This window comes from Schistocerca piceifrons, chromosome 6, assembly GCF_021461385.2.
Source record: "Schistocerca piceifrons isolate TAMUIC-IGC-003096 chromosome 6, iqSchPice1.1, whole genome shotgun sequence".
NCBI lineage: Eukaryota > Metazoa > Arthropoda > Insecta > Orthoptera > Acrididae > Schistocerca > Schistocerca piceifrons.
The window spans coordinates 17,144,021-17,152,809 of NC_060143.1; the positions used below are offsets into that span (position 1 = coordinate 17,144,021).

An 8,789-nucleotide genomic window follows, 5' to 3' on the forward strand; every position below is an offset into this window, starting at 1 on the left:
ACACCATTAGCTGCTTACAGGCGCTGACATACGTCAACGGGGACAGATGAAAATGTGTGCCCCGACCTGGACTCGAACCCGGGATCTCCTGCTTACATGGCAGACGCTCTATCCATCTGAGCCACCGAGGACACAGAGGATAGCGCGACATTCGTAGTTGAGAATGTGGGTTTCGCGTGAGGCGTGCCAGAGATAAATCCCTGCTGTCGCGCTATCCTCTGTGTCCTCGGTGGCTCAGATGGATAGAGCGTCTGCCATGTAAGCAGGAGATCCCGGGTTCGAGTCCCGGTCAGGGCACACATTTCCATCTGTCCCCGTTGATGTATGTCAACGCCTGTAAGCAGGTAAGGGTGTTCATTTCATTGTAATTTCATTCTAACGGGCTGCATGGTCACCGAAAGAACAGATACCATCTTAGTATATTGGTCCAGTGTGTCTAGCACGCCGACAGACTGGTTGCAGGCCCTCAACGGGGCTCCTTCTAAGCAACACACGGCCACCACCGGCACCGAGAAGAACCGGCTTTCATCAGAAAATACAACATACCTCCACCCCGCCCTCCGATGAGCTCTGTCTTGACACCACCGAAGTCTCAAATGGCGGCGGTTTGGGGTCAGTGGACTGCACGCTACAGGGCGTCTGGCTCGGAGCTGTCCTTGAAGTAACCGATTTGTAACGGCTCTTTGTGTCTCTGTGGTGCTCAGATTGCTGCTGCAGGTGGAGTACGACGCGCCAGCTGCCAGCAATCATGTACAGTCCGCAGCTCGTGGTCGTGCGGTAGCGTTCTCACTTCCCACGCCCGGGTTCGATTCCCGGGTTCGATTCCCGGCGGGTCACGGATTTTCTCCGCCTCGTGATGACTGGGTGTTGTGTGCTGTCCTTAGTTAGGTTTAAGTAGTTCTAACTTCTAGGGGACTGATGACGATAGATGTTGAGTCCCATAGTGCTCAGAGCCATTTTGAATCATGTACAGTGGCTACAGTCCTGTCAACTGTTTGCATTATCGCGGAAGGAACACACAGGTTCTCGTTGCCCTATTGCACGAACTCGCTCAAACTCAGTGGGCTGTCGATAATGGCGTCTCCCCACATCCAGCCTGAAAGGTAACTAGCGCTCACGACCTTAACAGCGGGTGTTTAAAACAAACCCTATTTACATTCTCATAGTGACACTACTAGCACAACTCTCATATGACTGGCGTTAATATTGAAGAAAACGTCATCTTCTTGGTGTTCCGTCAGTGTAGGTCCTGGTACGACGTATGTATCACTGCAGTCATGGCAATGTTACACTGTTAATGTATATGGCTAAGTCCATTTCGAATCACCACAAATGACGCGTAAATTACAGAGTCATAAACTGCCCTCGTTTGATTTCATCATGATTCCGGATACGTAAGTGCCGAGAAATACCGTTCCGACAACAAGTGTATCGGTTGATTATTGTCAACACTATGGTCTTCCAGATCCTCAGACTTCTTCAACCCGTTTGACTATGTAGTGTGTGGACATTTAAAAGCTTCGCTGTATTCCAGCCCTGTTGATAGTGTCGAGCTCCGAGAACGCGTTATGGATGATTGTAATTGTATTCGGGACACGTCTGGTATTTCTAAAAGAGTACGGACGTTACTGAAGAGACGTGATGAAGCCTACCTTCACATGAACGGTGGAAATATAGAACACTTGTGAAACATTTCTCTTCAAGTGCATATCAGCAGTTTGGATTCTCGGGGTCTCTGTCGTATGGTGTTTACGTACTGTGCCATAATGCTTAGTATCGAGGAAGCCATTTGTTTCCAAACCTATGTTTATTCACCTACATGAGTATTCAGCTGTTCACGCTTGAGTGCTTGGCAGAGGATTCGTTGAACCATCTGAAAAGTCCCCTTTCGAAAAACTATACATGACTGTGCTTAAACTGACACACAATATTTTTAGCGCAACGCAATCTGACTTTCAAAAATCCCTACAAAAAAATGGCCCTGACTAACATTAACCTATACCTTTAACAAATCACTTACCTCACAAAAATCTTGGTTACTCGAACTACTGCAATACAGCGAGCGCCACTACTGCCAACTAAATAAAAGATTCAAACTACAGAAGGCACTAACTACTGATAGGCATAGTTAGCAAATGAAAGATTTTAATAGAGAACAAACAATGTATTTACCTTAATAGTCATAATATATATAGCAGTTCATGACATTCAGTCTTACAAATTTCAAAACTTCGCCATCTCTCTCCCCACATCCACAACTGCTGGCGGCTCACCTCCAACTGCGCAACGCTACCCGCTGTTCACATCCAGCTGCCCAACAGTACAATAGCGAACAACAATGCAAACTAGCCACAGACTGCACACAGCACAGCCAGTGATTTTCATACAGAGCGCTGCGTGGCGGCGGCGTTACCAATATAAGAACCTAAACAGCCTACTTACACATCTTCAGACTATATGTCTCTACATTTCCACTCTCGAACAGCGCCTGGTAAAATGAACATGTAAATCTTCCCGTGCGAGTTTTGATTACCCCTTTTTTATTACGACAGTCATTTCACGCTATGTAGGTGGCAGTCAACAAAATTTTTCGCATCCTCCGGACAAAGCTGTTGAAAAGAACTCGCTGCTAGGAAAACTCCATAATTTTAATGATTCCCCGCTATTTCGCGATAGCACAAAGCGAACTGCCCTTCCTTAAAGTTTTTCTGTGCCCTCTGGCGACCCTTTCTGGTTTTCCGGCGTAACAACAAACACCGGTATGAAGATGAAGAACGCAAGAGCAGAGAAGGCTGTGAGGTGACGCCAGCCAATAGACCGCTGACCAGGACACGACAGGAGAGGCCTCTATGTGAAGAGAATGTAAACGCCGGCCGGAGTGGCCGAGTGGTTCTAGGCGCTACAGTCTGGACCGCGCGACCGCTACTGTCGTAGGTTCGAATCCTGCCTCGGGCATGGATGTGTGTGATGTCCTTAGGCTAGTTAGGTTTAAGTAGTTCTAAGTTCTAGGGGACTGATGACCTCAGTAGTTAAGTCCCATAGTGCTGAGAGCCACTTGAACCACTTGAAGAATATAAACGCCGCTACTGCCACCCTCGGCAGACAGTAGAAGACGGACACCAGTAGAAACCACGCCTTAGAAGAGAGCACTACGACAGCCGTTATTAGTGATCCACAAACTGTGTTACTAAGTTGCATAGAAATTGTATATAGCAAAGGACACTGATTGATTGCATGTCGCCCATTGCTTGCGACACGTTCTTGTAAACCAAAGTTAAGTATTATCAATCTACTTTAATGTAATAAAAACCATTAACGTGATTTGCTTGATATCTTGTATAACTATCCGAGAAAGCAGTATTATTTAGGCACCCTATAAGCGACGAGTGGGCAGGATCCCACACTGGTAACGATCGCATACTGCGCAGTACTGCTCCAAACAGGACGGACAAGCCTAATGTAGTCTCTTCAGTAAGCCTGTTGCATCTTCCGTTACGCCCGTAAAACACAATTTTTGATTAGCGTTCCCTACGACACTATCTATTTGATCGTTCCAACTTACGTTGTACGTATTAGTAATCCCTAGGTATATAGCTCAGTTGACAGCCTTTAGATTTGTTTGATTTATCGTGTAACTGAAATTGAACGAATTGCTTTCAGTGGTCACGTGAAATGACTTCACACTTTTTGTCGTTTATAATCAGTTGCCACTTTTCGAACCAAACAGATGTCTAAATCAATTATAAATTGGTTTTATCTTTTGGTGACATTACTAGACGGTAAGTGGGCACCTCAGTTTGTCTCCAAAATTGATTATATAGGTTAGGAACAAGGGAAGACCTACAGCACTCCTTGGGGAACGCCAGATATAACTACCGTTTTACTCGATGACTTTCCATCAGTTATTCCAAATTATGCATTTCTGACACAATCTTATTACAAACACATATTGCTACGATTATTTGCGTGTTTCATTTTCCTCTACTCGCCCTTTTCGTTTGTACCTGTAATGGTGAAACACCCTGTATATTCCGCTAAACTCTGCAGAGTGCATAGCAGGAGGTAAATCGTACGAACATTCTCTGTCCTATTCCATTTGCACATGGAGAGAGGAGAAAAACGACTGACTCTCTACACGCCTCTCTCATTTTCATAATCACTACGCGACATATACAAAGCGCCAAAGAAACTGGAATAGGCATGCGTTTCCAAATACAGGGATACGTAAATGGGCAGAAATCGGCGCTGCGGTCGGCAACGCCTACGTAAGACAGCAAGTGTCTGCCACAGTTGTTAGATCAGTTACCGCTGCTACAATGGCAGGTTGTCAAGATTTAAGTCAGTTTGAACGTGGTGTTATAATCGGCGCACGAGCGATGGAACACAGCATCTCCGAAGTAGCGCTGAAGTAGAGATTTTCCCGTATGACAATTTGACGAATGTGCCGTGAATATCAGGAATCCGGTAAAACATCAAATCTCCGACATCTCTGCGGCCTGAGAGAGATCCTACAAGAAAGGGGCCAGAGACAACTGAAGAGAATCGTCCAATGTGACAGAAGTGCAAAATTTCCGCAGACTGATGCAAATTTGAATGCTTGGCCATCAACATCATCGATATGGGCTTTTCGGAGCCTTGATGACCGCACGATACAAAGCTTTACTCGTCGCCTGGGCCAGTCAACACGGACATTGGTCTGTTGATGACTGGAAACATGTTGCCTGGTCGGACGAGCCTCGTTTCAAATTGTATCGAGTGGATGGACATGTTCGGGTGTGGAGACAACCTCATGAATCAATGGACACTTCATGTCAGCAGGGGACTGTTCAACTTGCTGGAGGCCTTGTAATGGTGTGGAACGTGTGTAGTATGGGACCCCTGATACGTCTAGATACGACTCTGACGGTGATGTGTATGTAAGCATCCTGTCTGATCACCTGCATCCGTTCCTGTCCATTGTGCATCCCAACGGACTTGGGCAATTCCAGCAGGACAATGCGACACCCCACATGTGCATAATTGCCACAGGGTGGCTCCAGGAACGCTCTTCTGAGTTTAAACACTTCCGCTGGCCGCCAAACTCCCTAGTCATGAACATTATTGAGCACATCTGGGTCGCCTTGTAAAGTGTTGTTCCAAAGAGAACTCAACCCCTTCGTACTCTCCCTCCAGCATTACTTCAGTCATAAGTCGAGTCTACGCCACGTCGTGTTGCGGCAGTTCTGCGTGCTCGCGGGGGCCCTACACGATATTAGGCAGGTGAACAATTTTCTTTGGCTCTTCAGTGTACGATGTTGATAGCCCTATCGTCGCAGTCTTCTTCGAATGTATGTTCTCTAAATTTACTCAACATGGTATCTTGCAAGGTCCCTATTTAAGTTCCATGAGCACTTCCGTAACACGTTCTTACAGGCTGTATCACTCTAGTTACAGTGCTACCAGGCGCGTCTATGAATTAACTGTATCTTTGTTGTCATACCTACTAGACCACGACTTTGAATAATACTGTAGCGTTTGTCGCACTAGGGCCTTCTATGCGATTTTCTTCATAGATATAGTGCACTTTTCGGGAACCCTTCCAATAAATCTAACAAGGGATACATATACAAGTACATGGGTTGGATAGAAAGTCGCGGCAACACTATTATAATTCACACCAGAAGCTATTGACAGATACTCACTGTATTACAATCCCTCAGTCTCTCTCCATCTGCCGGCCGCTGTGGTCGAGCGGTTCTAAGCGCTTGAGTCCGGAACCACGCGACTGCTACGGTTGCAGGTTCGAATCCTGCCTCGGGAATAGATGTGTGTGATGTCCTTAGGTTAGTTAGGTTTACGTAGTTCTAAGTCTAAGGGACTGATGACCTCCGAAGTTAAGTCCCATAGTGCTTAGAGGCATTTGAACCAATTTCTCTCCATCTCGTTCGTCTTCCCCGCACAAATGGTAGGCGTCGTACAGCGTCAGCATGTCCACCTACTTTTGCATTTACATACATACTTCGCAAGCCGCCATATGGTGCCTGGCGGAGCGTAGCCTGTACCACTATATTTATTCCCTTTCTTGCTCCACTCAAAAACAGAACGAGGGAAAAACGCCTGTCTCTAAGCCTCCGTATGAGCCCTAAATTTTCGTGTCTTCGCGAAATGCGTGTTGGCAGCTGTAGAATAGTTCTACAGTCAGCTTCAAATACCGTTTCTCTAAATTTCCTCAGTAGTTTTGCTCGAAAAGAACGCGTCCTTCCCTCCTGTGATTTGCACTTGAGTTCCCGAAGCACCTCCATATCATTTGCGTGTTGCTCGAACCTACCGGCAACAAACTGGTGCTCGCACCTGAACTTCTTCGATATCTTCCTTTAATCCGACCTGGTACGGATCCGAAATACTCGGGCAGTGCTCAAGAATGTGTCGCACTAGCGGTCTCCTTTAGAGAAGAACCACACTTTCCTAAAATTCTCCCATTCGCCTTCACTATCACAATCCACAAATTCTTGTTGCATTTCATATCGCTCTGCAGCGGTACACCCAGCTTTTTAAACAAGTAACTGTGTCAAGCAGTAAACTACTTATTCTGTAGCCGAACTTTACTCGTCTGTCAGTCCTAATCGTCCGTCGACCTTTTGCCATCCCGACCACAATCCTCACATATTCGTTCCTTTTCACATCGCTTTGCAACGTTACGCCCAGATATTTAAACGTCGTGATTGTGCCGAGGAGGAAACCACTACTGCTGTATCTGGACGCTGTTTGTGATTTCTACTCATAGGCATTAACTTGCACTGGTGTTATTCGAGAGAAGTAGGCTATGTGCCAGCACTACGTTCCAATCTCTCCCACCTACAGGGTGAGCAAAATAAAACTTTCTCAGCAACTATTTATAGTAAGAGTGATGTGAGATTTGTCTTAGTTAATGAATGTCATTAAAAATGCTGGAAGTGGCCACTACTGACGTCCATGCAGTGCTGTGCAGTTCTGTTTGACAGATAGCAGCAACAGCTTTTTCCATATTCGGCAGTAGCTCTTCCACTGTTTGAGGCTTGTTTGAGTACATCTGACCCTTCAATTGGCCCCACAGTTAAAATCACAGCGAGAGATCTGGCGACTGAGGTGGCCAATGTCATGGGAAAGTTTTTCCAAAAGTGCTCCATAACCTTATTAGTAAAACATTATTCAGATGAGGATACGCAATCCATTTAAAATTTTAATACTGCATGGGAGTATGCATGCAATTAAATCCAATACCAACGATTGCATGCGTAACAAGTAACATTTTCCTTAACTCTGTGTGATGACAGGTCATAGTAGAGTCTTTCTATAAACTTGAGATGGCCAGCAAGCTATGAGGAAAATCAAGGGCGCTGAACGAATGTGCAGCAGGCAGACAGTAAAAATGTTTTCTGCAGAATACCAGGAGCTAGGCAGGAAAGGGCAGGGGAAAGACACTGTTTTTTCAACAGATGCGAAAACAGCAGGTGATTGCTGAGGGAGCAGCAGGCCGAGGTGGAGCGCACAGCGTGTTGCAAACTTTCCGAAGTCGCGGAGCTTAAAGGAAGCCCTTTAGAAAAGATAAGATCTTCAGCACCTACAGGGTGAGCAAAATAAAACTTTCTCAGCAACTATTTATAGTAAGAGTGATGTGAGATTTGTCTTAGTTAATGAATGTCATTAAAAATGCTGGAAGTGGCCACTACTGACGTCCATGCAGTGCTGTGCAGTTCTGTTTGACAGATAGCAGCAACAGCTTTTTCCATATTCGGCAGTAGCTCTTCCACTGTTTGAGGCTTGTTTGAGTACATCTGACCCTTCAATTGGCCCCACAGTTAAAATCACAGCGAGAGATCTGGCGACTGAGGTGGCCAATGTCACGGGAAAGTTTTTCCAAAAGTGCTCCATAACCTTATTAGTAAAACATTATTCAGATGAGGATACGCAATCCATTTAAAATTTTAATACTGCATGGGAGTATGCATGCAATTAAATCCAATACCAACGATTGCATGCGTAACAAGTAACATTTTCCTTAACTCTGTGTGATGACAGGTCATAGTAGAGTCTTTCTATAAACTTGAGATGGCCAGCAAGCTATGAGGAAAATCAAGGGCGCTGAACGAATGTGCAGCAGGCAGACAGTAAAAATGTTTTCTGCAGAATACCAGGAGCTAGGCAGGAAAGGGCAGGGGAAAGACACTGTTTTTTCAACAGATGCGAAAACAGCAGGTGATTGCTGAGGGAGCAGCAGGCCGAGGTGGAGCGCACAGCGTGTTGCAAACTTTCCGAAGTCGCGGAGCTTAAAGGAAGCCCTTTAGAAAAGATAAGATCTTCAGCGCCAGGAGAGAAACACGGCACACTTTTTGGGAGACGGCGGTTGCAGGGTGGGAAGGTTAAATGTGTTGATGTTTAAATTCTGTGAGGAAGCACACAACTGGCTCAGGATAATTATTTTCATAACGTGGTCAAAAACTGGAGGAAGCATGAATGAACATATATAGTGGGAGAGGATTTTTGCCTTCTACCCCTCTCAAAGGAAGGACTGAAGAGTATTCGTTAATCATGACAGTTTCGTTAGGAGAAGGGAAACTGTTGCAGTTGTTGTACACTTTTTATTAGTTGGAACTTGAAATGTGTATTGTGATTGACTACAGATTGCTGACAGAACCAGCTAGATTTTGTGGAGGAGGACAGGAGAACACTTCATCTTCGAGCACGAAAGAGTACGCTTCTGCATCACAGGGTGCTAGGGAAGGAACAGAGATGTTTTCACATTAGAGTTCATCACTGATAGTAGGGCAGAA

The 8,789-nt window shown here is 45.5% G+C and overlaps 1 non-coding gene across 1 annotated transcript; it reads left to right on the top strand.

Annotated features, from left to right (window-relative positions):
* The first annotated feature begins 222 nt into the window (after nt 1-222).
* Trnat-ugu lies at nt 223-297 on the top strand. Its single transcript has one exon. It is a non-coding gene; the product is annotated as a tRNA-Thr (tRNA).
* The last annotated feature ends 8,492 nt before the right edge of the window (nt 298-8,789 follow it).